Source organism: Aristolochia californica, unplaced genomic scaffold (assembly GCF_029961685.1).
Source record: "Aristolochia californica isolate CCGP_79_NKW_82.1479 unplaced genomic scaffold, dmAriCali1.0.hap1 SCAF_5, whole genome shotgun sequence".
Taxonomy (NCBI): domain Eukaryota; kingdom Viridiplantae; phylum Streptophyta; class Magnoliopsida; order Piperales; family Aristolochiaceae; genus Aristolochia; species Aristolochia californica.
Genome location: NW_027182214.1, coordinates 22,139,284 through 22,158,224, shown reverse-complemented (window position 1 = coordinate 22,158,224; position 18,941 = coordinate 22,139,284).

Sequence of the window (18,941 nt, the reverse complement as noted above, 5' to 3'; positions counted from 1 at the left end):
GACTTATGGATTGGGTGTCAACACTCAATTAAAAATCACTCGCCTCCTTCTTTTCCCGACTATATATAAACCTGAGTCATAAAAACTAAAAAGAGCTTACAATCCTTAAAAATTATAGAAACTCTTTGCAATTATCTCTCTCTACATTTGTGCATTCTGCTTTTCCATTTTAGATGTACACTTTTTTCTTAAATCAACTTTGAGTTTTCTCTCTACCTTCATCTTGTAAACAAAAAAGGCAAAATTGATCACTACAAAATAAAAATTTTAGAGTTTATGTATGCAAAAAATTTAAATCAATATCAAATGTAAGTAATGGAAATTTATTCACACACCACAAACGAACACAAAAGTTTTGTTTTCCATGTTGGGGAAATTCCCCCATTTCAACCCTAATAGCTTAGAATTCTACAAGAAAGAGATTTCTTGTACACATGTTTTCTAAATGGATATGCATTCTGGAAGCATGTTAAAGATACAAATGACCTATGGATCCAATGCTTTTAAAGAGAATAACAAACAGTCATTAAATTCTCAAGTGAACGTGCGGTGGGATATTTACCCGAGTCAAACAAGTCATTATTTTACCCATTTGCAAAAAGCAGACCTAACAATCATAGATGATTTTAAAGTGTTTTTCATGTGTAACAGGTAAAAAAATGACTTAAGGATTGGGAGACAACACTGAATTACAGACACTCTTTACAATTATCTCTGTCTACATTTATGCATTGTGCATTTCCATTTTAGATGTACACTTTTTTCTTAAATCAAAACTTTGAGTTTTCGCTCTCCCTTCATCCCTTATACAAAAAAGGCAAAATAGATTTCAACAATATGAAAATTTTAGAGTTTATGTACGAAAAATATTTAAAAAAATAAAAAATGTAAGTAAAGAAAATTTATTCACACACCATAAATGAACACAAAAGTTTTATTACCCAAGTATGGGAAATTCCACCAATTAAATCCTAATAGCATGGAATTTTAAAAGAAAGTGATTTCTTCTACACATATTTTAAAAATTGGTATGCATGTTTGAAACATGTTAAAATGCAAATGACTTATGGATCCAAAGCTTTTCAAGAGAATAACAAACGCTCATTAAATTCACAAGTGAACGTGCGGTGCGATATTTACCCGAGTCAAACAAGCCTTTATTTTGCCCATTCGCAAAAAGTTGACCTAACAATCATAGATGATTGTAAAGGGATTTATCATGCATACCAGGTTATATTTTTGTAAGATATGACTTATGGATTGGGCGTCAACACTCAGTTATAAATCCCCCGCCTCCCCCTTTTCCCAATGATTGCAAAACCAGAGACATAAAAAATAAAAAGAGTTTACAATCCCTAAAACTTACAGGAACTCTTTCAGATTATCTCACTCTACATTTATGCTTTGTGCATTTCCATTTTAGATGTACACTTTTTTCTTAAATCAACCCTTTGAGTTTTCACTCTCCCTTCATCCCGTAAACAATAAAGGCAAAATAGATCACAACAAAATGAAAATTTTAGAGTTTATGTATGGAAAAAATTTAAAACAATACCAAATGTCAGTAATGAAAATTTATTCAAAAACCACAAACGAACAAAAATTATTGTTATCCAAGTTTGGGAAATGCCACATGTTCAAACCTTATAGCTTGGAATTTTACAAGAAATAGATTTCTTATACACATGTTTTAAAAATGGATATGCAGGCTTGAAACATTTTAAAGATGCAAATGACCTATGGATCAAAACCTTTTAAAGAGAACGTGCATTGGCATATTTACCTGAGTAAAAAAAGCCATTATTTTGCCCATTTTCAAAAAGCTGACCTAACAATCATAGATGATTCTAAAGTGATTTATCATGCGTAACGGGCTATATTTTTGTAAGAAATTACTTATGGATTGGGGATCAACACTCAGTTAAAAATCCCTCGCCTCCCCATTTTCCCAACGATTGCAAAACCTAAAAAATAAGAACTAAAAAGAGCTTACAATCCCTAAAAATTACAGACACACTTTGGAATTATCTCTCTCTACATTTGTGCATTACGCATTTCCATTTTAGATGTACACTTTTTTCTTAAATCAATTGAGTTTTCGTTGTTCCTTCTTCCCGGAAACAAAACAGGCAGAATTGATCACAAAAAAATGAAAATTTCAGTTTTTATGTAGGGAAAATATTTATAATAATTAAAAATTTAAGTAAATAAAATTTATTCAGTAACCACAAATGAACACAAAAGTTTTTTTATCCAAGTTTGGGAAATTCCACTAGTTCAACCCTAATAGCTTGGTATTTTACAAGAAAGAGATTTCTTCTACACATGTTTTAAAAATAGATATGCATGCTTGAAACATGTCAAAGATGCAAATGACCTATGGATCAAAAGCTTTTAAAGAGAATAAAAAACGCTCATTAAATTCTCAAGTGAATGTGCGTTGGCATATTTACACGAGTCAAACAAGCCATTATTTTGACCATTTGCGAAAGTTGGCCTAACAATCATAGATGATTGTAAAGTGATTTATCATTAGTAACGAGCTATATTTTTGTAAGAAACGACTTATGGATTGGGAGTAAACACATAGTTAAAAATCCCCCGCCTCCCCCTTTTCCGGACGGTTGCAAAACCTGAGATATAAAAACTAAAAAGACCTTACAATCCCTAAAAATTACAGACACTGTTTGGAATTATCTCTCTCTATATTTGTGCATTGCGCATTTCCATTTTAGATGTACACTTTTTTCTTAAAAAAAACTGAGATTTCGTTCTTCCTTCATCTAGTAAACAAAAAAGGAAAAATTGATCACCAAAAAATGAAAATTTTAGAGTTTTATTTGGAAAGGTTTGTTAATAATAACTAATGTAAGAAAAGAAAGTTTATTCACTCACCAAAAATGAACCCTAAAGTTTTGTTATCCAAGTTTGGGAAATTCCACTAGTTCAACCATAATAGCTTGGTATTTTACAAGAAATAGAATTCTTCTATACATGTTTTAAAAATGGATATGCATGCTTGAAACATATTAAAGATTCAAATGACCTATGGATCCAAAACTTTTAAAGAGAATAAAAAACGCTCATTAAATTTTCAAGTGAACGTGCAGTGGATATTTACCCGAGTCAAACAAGTCATTATTTTACCCATTTGCAAAAATCAGACCTAACAATCATAAATGCTTGTAAAGTGGTTTATCATGCGTGACAGGCTATATTTTTATAAGAAATGACTTATAGATTCGGAGTCAACACTCAGTTAAAAATCCCCCGCCTCCCCCTTTTCACGACGATTGCAAAACCTGAGATATAAAAACTAAAAAGAGCTTACATTCCCTAAAAATTACAGACACTCTTTGGAATTATCTCACTCTACAATTGTACATTGTGCATTTTCAATTTTAGATGTACACTTTTTTCTTAAATCAAAACTTTGAGTTTTCGCTCTTCCTTCATCCCGTAAACAAAGAAGTCAAAATTGATCACAACAAAATGAAACATTTATAGTTTATGTATGGGAAAAATTTTATAATAATTTCAAATGTAAGTGAAGAAAATTTATTCACTCACCACAAATGAACACAAAAGTTTTGTTATCCAAGTTTGGGAAATTCCACTAGTTCAACCCTAATAGCTTGGTATTTTACAAGAAAGAGATTTTTTCTACACATGTTTTAAAAATGGATATGCATGCTTGAAACATGTTAAATATTCAAATGACCTATGGATCAAAAGCTTTTAAAGAGAATAACAAACACTCATTAAATTCACAAGTGAACGTGTGTTCGCATATTTACCCGAGTCAAACAAGCCATTATTTTGACCATTTGCAAAAAGCTGACCTAACAATCATAGATGATTGTAAAGTGATTTATCATGCACAATGGGCTATATTTTTGTAATAAATGACTTATGGATTGGGATTCAACACTCAGTTAAAAATCCCTTGCCTCCCCCTTTTCCCGATGATTACAAAACCTGAGATATAAAAACTAAAAAGAGCTTACAATCCCTAAAAATTATAGACACTCTTTGAAATTATCTCTCTCTACACTTGTCCATTGTGCATTTTCATTTTAGATGTACACTTTTTTCTTAAATCAAAACTTTTAGTTTTCGATCTCTCTTCATCCCGTGAACCAAAAAGGCAAATAGATCACAACTAAATGAATATTTTAGAGTTTAGGTATGGAAAAAAATTAAAACTATAAGAAATGTAAGTAAATAAAATTTATTCACGCACCACAAATGAACTCAAGAGTTTGGTTATCCAAGTTTGGGAAATTCTACTAGTTCAACCCTAATAGCTTGGAATTTAACAAGAAAGAGATTTCTTCTAGACATGTTTTAAAAATGGATATGCATGCTTGAAACATGTTAAAGATGAAAATGACCTAAGGATCCAAAGCTTTGAAAGAGAATAACAAATGTCCATCAAATTCTCAAGGGAACGTGCGTTGGGATATTTACCCGAGTCAAACAGGACATTATTTTGCCCATTTGCAAAAAGCTGACCTAAAATTCATAGATGATGTTAAAGTGATTTATCATGCGTAACGGGCTATATTTTTTAAAGAAATTACTTATGGATTGGGAGTCAAAACTCAGTTAAAAATCCCCCGCCTCCCCTTTTCCTGACAATTTCAAAACCTAAGATATAAAAACTAAAAAGAGCTTACAATACCTGAAAATTACAGACATCCTTTGGAATTATCTCTCTCTACATTTGTGCATTGTGCATTTCCATTTTAGATGTACACTTTTTTCTTCAATGAAAACTTTGAGTTTTCGTTCTCCCTTTTTCTCGTAAACAAAAAAGGCAAATAGATCACAACAAATTGAAAATTTTAGAGTTTATGTATGGAAAAAAAATTAAAACATTAACAATTGTAAGTAAAGAAAATTTATTCACACACCACAAATGAACACAAAATTTTTGTTATCCAAGTTTGGGAAATTGCACTAGTTCAACCCTAATAGCTTGGAATTTTACAGGAAAGAGATTTCTTCTACACATGTTTTAAAATTGGATATGCTTGCTTGAAACATGTTAAACATTAAAATGACCTATGGATCCAAAGCTTTTAAAGAGAATAACAAATGCTCATTAAATTCTGAAGTGAACGCGTAGTGGGATATTTACCCTAGTCAAAGAAGCCATTATTTTTCCCATTTGGTAAAAGCTGACCTAACAATCATAGATGATTGTAAAGTGATTTATCATCCGTAACGGGCTATATTTTAGTAAGAAATGACTTATGAATTGGGAGCCAATATTCAGTTAAAAATCCCCGGCCTCCCTGTTTCTCGACGATTGCAAAACCTGAGATATAAAAACTAAAAAGAGCTTAGAATCCCTAAAATTATAGACACTCTTTTGAATTATCTGTCTCTATATTTGTGCATTTTGCATTTCCATTTTAGATGTACACTTTTTTTACACCAAAACTTTGAGTTTTCGCTCTCCCCTCATCCCGGAAACAAAAAAGGCAAATAGATCACTACAAAATGAAAATTTTAGAGTTTATGTATGGAAAAAATTAAAACAATAACAAATGTAAGTAAAAAAAATTTATTCACACCCACAAAAGAACACAAAAATTTTGTTATCCAACTATGGGAAATTCCACTAGTTCAACCCTAATAGCTTCGAATTTTACAAGAAAGAGATTTCTTCTACAAATGTTTTAAAAATAGATATGCATGCTTGAAACATGTTAAAGATGCAAAGGATCTTTGAATCCAAAGCCTTTAAAGAGAATAACAAATGCTCATTAAATTCTCAAGTGAACGTGCGGTAGGATATTTACCCGAATCAACAAACCATTATTTTGCCCATTTGAAAAAATCTGACCTAAAAATCATAGATGATTGTGAAGTAATTTATCATGCTTAACGGGCTATATTTTTGAAATAAATGACAGATGGATTGGGAGTCAACACTCAGTTAAAAATCCCTGCCTCCCCCCTTTCCCGACGATTGCAAAACCTGAGATATAAAAACTAAAAAGAGCTTACCATCCCTAAAATTTACAGACACTATTTCGATTTTTCTCTCTCTATATTTGTTCATTGTCCATTTAAATTTTAGATGTACACTTTTTTCTTAAATCAAATCTTTGAGTTTTCGCTCTCCTTTCATCCCTTAAAAAAAAAGGCAAAATAGATCACTACAAAATGAAAATTTTAGAGTCTATGTATTGAAAAAATTTAAAACAGTTAACAAATCTAAGTAAAGAAATTTTTTTCACACACCACAAATGAACACAAAAGTTTTGTTATCCAAGTTTTGGAAATTGAACTAGTTCAACACTAATAGCTTGGAATTTTACAAGAAAGAGATTTCTTCTACACATGTTTGAAAAATGGATATGCATGCTTCAAACATGTTAAAGATGCAAATGACGTATGGATCCAAAGCTTTTAAAGAGAATAACAAACTCTGACTAAATTCTCTAGTGAACGTCCGGTGGGGTATTTAGCTGAGTCAAACAAGCCATTATTTTGCCCATTTGCAAAAAGCTGACAAACAATAGTAGATGATTGTAATGTGATTTATCATGCATAACGGGCTATATTTTTGTAAGAAATGACTTAAGGATTGAGAGTCAACACTCAGTTAAAAATCCCCCGCCTCCCCCTTTTCCCAAATATTGCAAAATTTGAGATATAAAATATGAAAAGAGCTTACAATCCCTAAAAATTACAGACACACTTTGGAATTATCTGACTCTACAATTGTGCATTGTGCATTTCCATTTTATATTTACACTTTTTTCTTAAATATAAACTTTGAGTTTTCACTCTCCCTTCATCCCGTAAACAAAAAAGGCAAAAAGATCTCAACAAATTGAAAATTTCAGAGTTTATTTATAGAAAAAATTTAAAACAATAACAAATGGAAGTAAAGAAAATTTATTCACACACGACAAATGAACTCAAAAGTTTTGTAATCCAAGAGTGGGAAATTCCACTAGTTCAACCATAATAGCTTGGAATTTTACAAGAAAATGATTTCTTCTGCACTTGTTTTATAAATGGATATGCATGCTTGAAACATGTTAAAGATGCAAATGATGTATGGTTCCAAAGATTTTAAAGAGAATAACAAATGCTCACTAAATTCTCTAGTGAACGTCCGGTGGGATATTTACCCGAGCCAAACAAACCATTATTTTGCCCATTTGCAAAAAGCTCACAAACAATCGTAGATGATAGTAAAGTGATTTATCATGCGTAACGGGCTATATTTTTTTAAGAAATGACTTAAGGCTTGGGAGTCAACACTCAGTTAAAAATCCCCCGCCTCCCCCTTTTCCCAAAGATCGCAAAACCTGAGATATAAAATCTAAAAGAGCTTACAATCCCTAAAAATTACAGACACTCTTTGGAATTATCTCTCTCTACAATTGTGCATTGTGCATTTCCATTTTAGGTGTACACTTTTTTCTTAAATCAAAACTTTTAGTTTTCACTCTCCCTTCATCCCGTAAACAAAAAAGGCAAATAGATCTCAACAAAATGAAAATTTCAGAGTTTATGTATGGAAAAAATTTAAAACAATAACGAATGGAAGTAAAGAAAATTTATTCACACACGACAAATGAACTCAAAAGTTTTGTAACCCAAGAGTGGGAAATTCCACCAGTTCAACCATAATAGCTTGGAATTTTACAAGAAAGTGATTTCTTCTACACATGTTTTATAAATGGATATGCATGCTTGAAACATGTTAAATATGTAAATGATGTATGGATCCAAAGATTTTAAAGAGAATAACATACACTCACTAATTTCTCTAGTGAACCTCCAGTGGGATATTTACCCAAGTTAAACAAGCCATTATTTTTCCCATTTGCAAAAAGCTGAATAACAATCGTAGATGATAGTGAAGTGATTTATCATGCGTAACGGTCTATATTTTTGTAAGAAATGACTTAAGGATGGGGAGTCAACACTCACTTGAAAATCCCCCGCCTCCCCCTTTCCCAAAGATTGCAAAACCTGATATATAAAATCTAAAAAGAGCTTACAATCCCTAAAAATTACAGACACTCTTTGGAATTATCTCTCTCTAAAATTGTGCATTGTACATTTCCATTTTAGATGTACACTTTTTTCTTAAATCAAAACTTTGAGTTTTCACTCTCCCTTCATCCCATAAACAAAAAAGGCAAATAGATCTCAACAAAATGATAATTTCAGAGTTTATGTACGGAAAAAAATTAAAACAATAACAAATGTAAATAAAGAAAATTTATTCACACACCACAAATGAACACAAAAGTTTTGTAATCCAAGAGTGGGAAATTCCACCACTTCAACCATAATAACTTGGAACTTTACAAGAAAGTGATTTCTTCTTCACATGTTTTATAAGTGGATATGCATGTTTGAAACTTGTTTAAGATGCAAATGACCTATGGATCCAAAGCTTTTAAAGAGAATAACAAACGCTCATTAAATTCTCAAGTGAACATGCGGTGGGATATTTACTCGAGTCAAACATGCCTTTATTTTGCCCATTTTCAAAAAGCTGATCTAACAATCATAGATGAGTGTAAAGTGATTTATCATGCGTAACGGGCTATATTTTTGTAAGAAATGACTTATGGATTGGGAGTCAACACTAAATTAAAAATCCCCTGCTTCCCCCTTTTCCCGACAATTGCAAAACCTAAGATATAAAACGTAAAAAGAGCTTACAATCCCTAAAAATTACAGACACTCTTTGGAATTATCTCTTTCTACTCTTGTGCGTTGTGCATTTCCATTTTTGACGTTCACTTTTTCTTAAATCAAAACGCTTAGTATTCGCTCTCCCTTCATCCCGTAAACAAAAAAGGCAAAATAGATCACAACAAAATGAAAATTTTAGAGTTTATGTATGGAAAATATTTAAAACAAGAAAAAACGTGAGTAAATAAAATTTATTCACACACCACAAATGAACACAAAAGTTTTCTTATCCACGTTAGGAAAATTCCACCAGTTCAACCCTAATAGCTTGGAATTTTAAAAGAAAGATATTTCTTCTGCACATGTTTTCAAAATGGATGTGCATGCTTGAAACATGTTAAAGATTCAAATGACTTATGGAGTCAAACCTTTTAAAGAGAATAACAAACGCTCATTAAATTCTCAAGTGAACGTGCAGATATTTACCCGAGTCAAACAAGCTATTATTTTACCCATTTGTAAAAAGTTGACCTAACAATCATAGATGATTGTAAAGATATTTATCATGCATAACAGGTTTTATTTTTGTAAGAAATGACTTATGCATTGAGTGTCAACACTCAGTTATAAATCCCCTGCCTCACCCTTTTCCCGACGATCGACATAAAAAAAAAACAAAGCTTCCAATCCCTAAAAATTACATACACTCTTTGGAATTATCTCTCTAAATTTGTGCATTGTGCATTTAAATTTTATATGTACACTTTTTTTCTTACATCAACACTTTGAGTTTTTTGTCTCCCTTCATCCCGTAAACAAAAAAAGGCAAAATAGATCACAACAAAAAGAAAATTTTACAGTTTATGTATGGAAAAAATTTACAACAATAACTAATGCTAGTAATGAAAATTTATTCACACACCAAAAATGAACACAAAACTTATATTATCCAAGTTCGAGAAATTCCACTAGTTCAACCCTAATAGCTTTGAATTTGACAAGAAAGAGATTTCTTCTACACATGTTTTAAAAATGGATATGCATGCTTGAAACATGTTAAAGATGCAAATGACCTATGGATCCAAAGTTTTTCAAGAGAATAACAAACACTCTTTAAATTCTCAAGTGAATGGCAGTGGGATATTTACCCGAGTCAAACAAGCCATTATTTATCCCATTTGCAAAAAGCTGACCTAACAATCATAGATGATTGTAAAGTGATTTACATGTGTAACGGGCTATAATATTGTAAGAAATGACTTATGGATTGGGATTCAACACTCAGTTAAAAATCCCACGCATTTCCCTTTTTCCGACGATTGCTAAACCTGATATACAAAAACTAAAAAGAGATTGCATTTCCATTTAAGATGTACACTTTTTTCTTAAATCAAAGCATTGAGTTTTCGCTCTCCCTTCATCTTGGAAACAAAAAAGGGAAAAAAGATCACAACAAAATGAAAATTTTAGAGTTGATGTCTGGAAAAAGATTAAAACTATAACAAACGAAAGTAAAGAAAATTTATTCACACACCACAAATGAACACAAGCCATTATTTTGGCCATTTATAAAAAGTTGAGCTAACAATCGCAGACGAATTGTAAAGTCATTTATCAGGCAATCATGTGTAACGGGCTATGTTTTTGGAAGAAATGACTTAAGGATTGGGTGTCAAAACTCAGTTAAAAATTCTCTGCCTCCCCCTTTTTTCGATCATTGAAAAACCTAATGTATAAAAACTAAAAGAGTTTGCAGTCCCTAAAGTTACAGAGACTTTTTGGAATTATCTCTCTCTACATTTGTGCATTTCCATTCCATTTTAGATGTAAATTTATTTCTTAAATCAAAACTTTAAGTTTTCACTCTCCCATTCTCTCGTATACAAGGAGATAAAGGAAAAATAGATCACAACAAAATAAAAATTTTAGAGTTTATGTATGGAAAAAATTAAAAACAATAACTAATGTAAGTAAAGAAAATTTATTCACACACAACAAACGAACACAAAAGTTTTGTTGTCCATGTTTTGGAAATTCCACTAGTTCAACCCTAGGCTTTGAATTTTATGAGAAAGAGATTTCTAACTGATCCTAACATGTTTTAAGTGTGGATATGCATGCTAGAAACATTTTAAAGATGCAAATTCCCAATGGATCCAAACCTTATAAAGTGAACAACAAACGGTCATTAAATTCTCAAGTGAACAAGCGGTGGGATATTTACCCGAGTCAAATAAGCCATTCTTTTGTCCATTAAAAAAAACCTGACCTAACAATCGCAGATGATTTTTAAACAGATTTATCGGTCAATCATGCATAACGGGCTATGTTTTTGTAAGAAATGACTTATGGATTGAGTGTCAACACTCAATTAAAAATCCCCCGCCTCCCCCTTTTCCCGATCATTGCAAAACCTAATGTATAAAAACTAAATGTATTTGCCGTCCCTAAAAGTTACAGAGACTTTTTGGAATTATCACTCTCTACATTTTTGCATATCAATTCCATTTTAGATATACACTTTTTTCCTAAAATAAAACTTTGAGTTTTCACTCTCTGATTCTCTCGTAAAGAAGGAGATAAAGGCAAAATAGATCACAACAAAATGAAAATTTTAGAGTTTATGTATGGAAATAATTAAAAAAATAAAAAATGTAAGTCAAGAAAATTTATTCACACACCCCAAACGAACACAAATGTTTTTTTGTCCAAGTTTGGGAAATTCTAATAGTTCAACCCAAATGGCTTGGAATTTCATAAGAAAGAGATTTTGAATTGATCCAAATATTTTTTAAATATGGATATGCATGCTTGAAACATGTTAAAGACGCAAATGCCTTATGGATCCAAACCTTTTAAAGAGAAAAAAAAAGGCTCATTAAATTCTCAAGTGAACGTGCGGTATTTACCCAAAGTCAAACAAGCCATTATTTTGGCCATTTACAAAAAGCTGACCTAAAAATTGTAGGCAATTTGTAAAGTGATTTATCTATCAATCATGCATAACAGGGTATGTTTTTGTAAGAAATGACTTAATGATTGGGAGTCGACACTCTGTAAATAATCTTGCACCTCCCCTTTTTCCTGATCATTGCAAAACCTAATGTATTAAAACTAAAAGAGTTTGCAGTCCCTAAAAGTTACAGAGACTTTTATGAATTATCTCTCTCTACATTTGAGCATTTCCATTCAATTTTAGATGTACACTTATTTCTTAAATAAAAAGTTTAAGTTTTCACTCTCCCATTCTCTCCTAAACAAGGAGACAAAGGCAAAACTGATCACAACAAAATGCAAATTTTAGAGTTTATGTAAGTAAAAAATTATAAACAATAAAAAATGTAAGTAAATAAAATTTATTCACTCACCACAAACAAACACAAAAGTTTTGTTGTCGTAGTTTTGGAAATTCCACTAGTTCAACCCTAATGGCTTGGAATTTGATAAGAAAGAGATTTCTAACTGATCCTAACATGTTTTAAATATGGATATGCATGCTAGAAACATGTTAAAGATGAAAAAGCCATATAGATCCAAACCTTTTTAAGCAAACAACAAAAGCTCATTAAATTCTCAAGTGAACATGCGGTGGGATATTTACCCGAGTCAAACAAGCCATTCTTTTGCCCATTTACAAAAAGTTGACCTAACAATCGCAGATGATTTGTAAAGTGATTTATCTGTCAATCATGCATAACAGGCTATGTTTTTGTAAGAAATGACTTATGGATTGGGAGTCAACACTCAATTTAAAATCCCCCACCGGCCCATTTTCCCGATCATTGCAAATCCTAATATATAAAATCTAAAAGAGTTTGCAGTCCCTAAAAGTTACAGAGACTTTTTGGAATTATCACTCGCTACATTTGTGCTTTTCAATTGTATTTTAGATTGACACTTTTTTCCTAAAACGAAACTTTGAGTTTTCGCTCTCCGATTCTCTCATAAACAACGAGAAAAAGACAAAATAGATCACAACAAAATGAAAATTTTAGATTTTATTTATTGAAAAATTAAAAACAATAAAAAAAGTAAGTAAAGAAAATTTATTCACACAACACAAATGAACACAAATTTTTTGTTGTCCAAGTTTGGGAAATTCCTATAGTTCAACCCCAATGGCTTGGAATTTGATAAGAAAGAGATTTCTAACTGATCCTAACAAGTTTTAAATATGGATATGAATGCTTGAAACATGTTAAAGATGCAAATGCCCAATGGATCCAAACATTTTTTAGGGAACAAAAAGCGCTCGTTAAATTCTCAAGTGAACGTGCGGTGGGATATGTACCCGAATCAAACAAGCCATTATTTTGCCCATTTACAAAAAGCTGACCTAACAATCGCAGACGATTTGTAAAGTGATTTAGCGGTCAATCATGCATAACGTATTATTTTTTCTAGGAAATAACTTATGGATTGGGAGTCAACACTCAGTTAAAAATCCCTCGCCTCCCTCTTTTCAATAATATTGCAAAACCTAATGTATAAAAACTAAAAGAGTTTGCACCCTAAACGTTATAGGGACTTTTCGGAATTATCTCTCTCTACATTTGTGCGTTTCCATTCCGTTTTAGATGTACACTATTTTCTTAAATCAAAAGTTTGAGTTTTCACTCTCCGATTCTCTCGTAAACAAGGAGAGAAAGGCAGAATAGATCACAACAAAATGAAACTTTTAGAGTTTATGTATGGAAAAAATTAAAAAACAATAAAAAATGTAAGTAAATAAAATTTGTTCACACACCAAAAATGAACACAAAAGTTTTGTTGTCCAAGTTTGGGAAATTCCACATCTTCAACCCTAATGGCTTGGAATTTGATAAGAAAGAAATTTCTACTTGATCCTAACATGTTTTAAATATGGATATGCATACTTGAAACATGTTAAAGATGCAAATGCCCTATGGATCTAAACCTTTTAAAGCGAACAAAAAACGCTCATCAAATTCTAAAGTGAACGTGCGGTGGGACATTTACTCGAGTCAAACAAACTATTATTTTGGCAATTTATAAAAAGTTGACCTAACAATCGCAGATGATTTGTAAAGTGATTTATTGGTCAATCATGCGTAACGGGCTATGTTTTTGTAAGAAATGACTTATGGATTGGGAGTCAACACTAAGTTAAAAATCCCCCACCTCCACCTTTTCCGGATCATTGCAAAACCTAATGTATAAAACCTAAAAGAGTTTGCAGTTCGTAAAAGTTATAGAGAATTTTTTGAATTATCTCTCTCTACATTTGTGCATTTCCATTCCATTTTTTATGTACACTTTTTTCTTAAATCAAAACTTTGAGTTTTCACTCTCCTATTCTCTCGTAAACAAGGAAATAAAGTCAAAATAGATCACAAAAAATGAAACTTTTAGAGTTTATGTATGGAAAAAATTAAAAACAATAACATAAGTAAGTAAACAAAATTTATTCACACACCACAAACGAACACAAAAGTTTTGTTGTCCAAGTTTGCGAAATTCCTGTAGTTCAACCCAAATGCCTTGGAATTTTATACGAAAGAGATTTCTAACTGATCCTAACATGTTTTAAATATTGATATGCATGCTTGAAACATGTTAAAGATGCAAATGCCCTGTGCATCCAAACATTTTAAAGCGAACAAAAAATGCTCATTAAATTTTAAAATGAACGTGCAGTGGGATATTTACCCGAGTCAAACATGCCATTATTATGCCCATTTAGTAAAACCTGACCTAAGAATCACAAACAATTTTTAAAGTGATTTATCGGTCAATCATACGTAACAGGCTAGGTTTTTATAAGAAATAACTTATGGATTGGAAGTTAACAACACTCAATTAAAAATCCCATGCCTCCCCCTTTTCCGGATCATTGCAATAGGTAATGTATAAAAACTAGAAGAGATTGCAGTCCCTAAAAGTAATAGAGATGTTTTGCAATTATCTCTCTCCACATTTGTGCATTTCCTTTCCATTTTTGATGTACACTTTTTTTTTAAATCACAAACGAACACAAAAGTATTATAGTCCAAGTTTGGGAAATTCCACTAGTTCAACCTGAATGGCTTGGAATTTGATAAGAAAGATATTTCTAACTAATCCTAACATGTTTTAAATATGGATATGCATGCTAGAAACATTTTCAAGATGAAAATTCCCAATGGATACAAACCTTTTAAATGGAACAACAAACGATCATTAAATTCTCAAGTGAACATGCGATGGGATATTTACCCGAGTCAAACAAGCCATTCTTTTCCCATTTACATAAAGGTGACCTAACAATCGCAGATGATTTGTAAAGAGATTTATTAGTCAATTATGCATAACGGGCTATGTTTTTGCAAATATAATTGCAAAACCTAATGTATGAAAACTGAAAGACTTTGCAGTGCCTAAAAGTTACAGAGACCTTTTGGAATTATCACTATCTACATTTTTGAATATCAATTCTATTTTAGAAGTACATTTTTTTCCTAAATCAAAACGTCGAGTTTTCACTCTCTGATTCTCTCATAAACAAAGAGATAAAGGCAAAATAGATCTCAACAAAATGAAAATTTTTGAGTGTATGGAAAAAATTAAAAACAATAAAAAATGTAAGTAAAGAAAATTTATTCACACAACACAAATGGACACAAATGTTTTGTTGTCCAAGTTTGGGAAATTCCAGTAGTTCAACCCAAATGGCTTGGAATTTGATAAGAAAGTGATTTCTAACTGATCCTAACATGTTCTAAATATGGATATGCATGCTTGAAACATGTTAAAGATGCAAATGCCCTATTGATGCAAACCTTTTAAAGCGAATATAAAACGCTTATTAAATTCTGAAGTGAACATGCAGTGGGACATTTACCCGAGTCAAACAAGCCATTATTTTGGTCATTTAAAAAAAGCTGACCTAACAATCGCAGACGATTTGTAAAGTCAGTTAAAAATCCCCCGCCTCCCCCTTTTCCCGATCATTGCAAAACCTAATGCATAAAAACTAAAGAGTTTGCAGTCCCTGAAAGGTACAGAGACTTTTATGAATTATCTCTCTCTACATTTGTGCAATTCCATTCAATTTTAGATGTACATTTATTTCTTAAATCAAAACTTTAAGTTTTCACTCTCCCATTCTCTCCTAAACAAGTACATAAAGGCAAAAATGATCACAACAAAAAGAAAATTTTAGAGTTTATGTATGGAAAAATTAAAAACAATAACAAAATAAAGTAAAAAAAATTTAGTCACACACCACAAACGAACACTAAAGTTTTGTTGTCGGAGTTTGGAAAATTCCACTAGTTCAACCCTAATGGCTTGGAATTTGATAAGAAAGATTTCTAAGAGATCCTAACATGTTTTAAATATGGATATGCTTGCTTGAAACAAGTTAAAGATGTGAATGCCCTATGGATCCAAACCTTTTAAAGTGAACAACAATCGCTCATTAAATTATTAATTGAACGTGCGGTGGGATATTTACCTGAGTCAAACAAGTCATTATTTTACCCATTTACAAAAAGCTGACCTAACAATAGCAGACGATTTGTAAAGTGATTTATCGGTCAATCATGCGTAACGGGCAATGTTTTTATAAAAAATGACTTATGGATTGGGAGTTAACACTCAATTAAAATCCCTTGCCTCCCCCTTTTCCCGATCATTGCAATACCGAATGTATAAAAACTAAAAGAGTTTGCAGTCCCTAAAAGTAATAGAGACTTTTTGGAATTATCTCCCTAAAAGTAATAAAGACTTTTTGGAATTATCTCTCTCCACATTTGTGCGTTTCCTTTCCTTTTTAGATGTACACTTTTTTTTTAAAATCACAAGTTTGAGTTTTCACTCCCCGATTCTCTCCTAAACAGGGAGATAAAGACAAAATAGGTCAAAACAAATAAAAATTTTAGAGTTTATTTATGGAAAAAATTAAAAACAATAACAAATGTAAGTAAAGAAAATTTATTCACACGCCACAAACAAACACAAATTTTTTGTTGTCCAAGTGTGGGAAATTCCTGTAGTGCAACGCCATTGGCTTCGAATTAGATAAGAAAGAGATTTCTAGTTGATCATAACAAGTTTTAAATACGGATATGCATGCTTGAAACAAGTTAAACATTCAAATACCCTAAGGATCCAAAACTTTTAAAGTGAAAAAATAACCCTCATTAAATTCTCAAGTGAATTTGTGGTGGGATATTTACGCGAGTCAAACGAGCCATTATTTTGGCCATTTACAAAAAGCAGACCTAACAATCGCAGATGATTTGTAAAGTGGTTTATCGGTCAATCGGTCAATCATGCATAACGGGCTATGTTTTTGTAAGAAATGACTTAAGGATTGGGTGTCAACACTCAGTTAAAAATTCCCTGCCTCCCCCTTTTCCCGATCATTGCAAAACCTAATGTATAAAAACTAAAAGAGTTTGCAATCCCTAAATGTTACAGAGACTTTTTGGAATTATCTCTCTCTACAAGTGTGGATTTCCATTCCATTTTAGATGTACATTTATTTCTTAAATCAAAACTTTAACTTTTCACTCATCGATTCTCTCGTAAACAAGGAGATAAAGGAAATATAGAACACTACAAAATCAAAATTTTAGAGTTTATGTATGGAAAAAATTAAAAACAATAAAAAATTAAGTAAATAAAATTTATTCACACACCAGAAACGAACAAAAAAGTTTTGTTGTCCATCTTTGGGAAATTCCACTAGTTCAACCCTAATGGCATTGAATTTTATGAGAAAGAGATTTCTTATTGATCCTAACATGTTTAAAATATGGATATGCATGCTCGAAACATTTTAAAGATGCAAATTCCCAATGGATCCAAACCTTTTAAAGCGAACAACAAACGCTCATTAAATTCTCAAGTGAACATGCGGTGGGATATTTACTCGAGTCAAACAAGCCATTCTCTTGCCCACTTACAAAAAGCTGACCTAACAATCGTAGATGATTTGTAAAGAGATTTATCGGTCAATCATGCGTAACGGGCTAAGTTTTTGTAAGAAATGACTTATGGATTGAAAGTCAACACTCAATTAAAAATCCCCCGCCTCCCCATTTTACCGATCATTGCAAAACCTAATGTATAAAAACTAAAAGACTTTCTAGTACCTAAAAGTTACAGAGACTTTTTGGAATTATCACTCTCTACATTTTTGCATATCAATTCCATTTTAGATGTACACTTTTTTCCTAAAACAAAATTTTGAGTTTTCACTCTCCGATTCTCTCGTAAACAAGGAGATAAAGGAAAAATAGATCACAAAAAAATGAAAATATTCGAGTTTATGTATGGAAAAAATTAAAAACAATAAAAAATGTGACTAAAGAAAATTTATTCACACACCCCAAACGAACACAAATGTTTTGTCGTCCAAGTTTGGGAAATTCCAGTAGTTCAACCCAAATGGATTGGAATTGGATAAGAAAGAGATTTTTAACTGATCCTAATATGTTTTAAATATGGATATGCATGCTTGAAACATGTTAAAGATGCAAATTCCCTATGGATCCAAACCTTTTAAATAGAAAAAAAACGCTCATTAAATTCTCAAGTGAACATGCGGTGGGATATTTACCCGAGTCAAACAAGCCATTATTTTGGCCATTAAGAAAAAGTTGACCTAAAAATCGTAGATGATTTTTACAGTGATTTATCGGTCAAAATGCGTAATAGGGTATGTTTTTGTAAGAAATGACTTATGGATTTGGAGTCAAAACTCAATTAAAAATCCCCCGTCTGCCCCTTTTCCCGAGCATTGTAAATCCTAATGTATAAAATCTAAAAAAGTTTGCAGTCCCTAAAAGTAACAGAGACTTTTTGGAATTATCACTTGCTACATTTGTGCTTTTCAATTGCATTTTAGATTGACACTTTTTTCCTAAATCAAAACTTTGAGTTTTCACTCTTCGATTCTCTCTTAAACAAGGAGAAAAAGGCAAAATAGATCACAACAATATGAAAATTTTAGAGTTTATTTATGGAAAAAATTAAAAACAATAACAAATGTAAGTAAAGAAAATTTATTCACACAACACAAACGAACACAAATGTTTTGTTGTCCAAGTTTGGGAAATTCCTGTAGTTCATCCCCAATGGCTTGGAATTTGATAAGAAAGAGATTTCTAATTGATCCTAACATGTTTTAAATATGGATATGCATGCTTGAAACATGTTAAAGATGCAAATACCCAATGGATCCAAACCATTCCGTTTTAGATGTACACTTTTTTCTTAAATCAAAAGTTGGAGTTTTCTCTCTCTGATTCTCT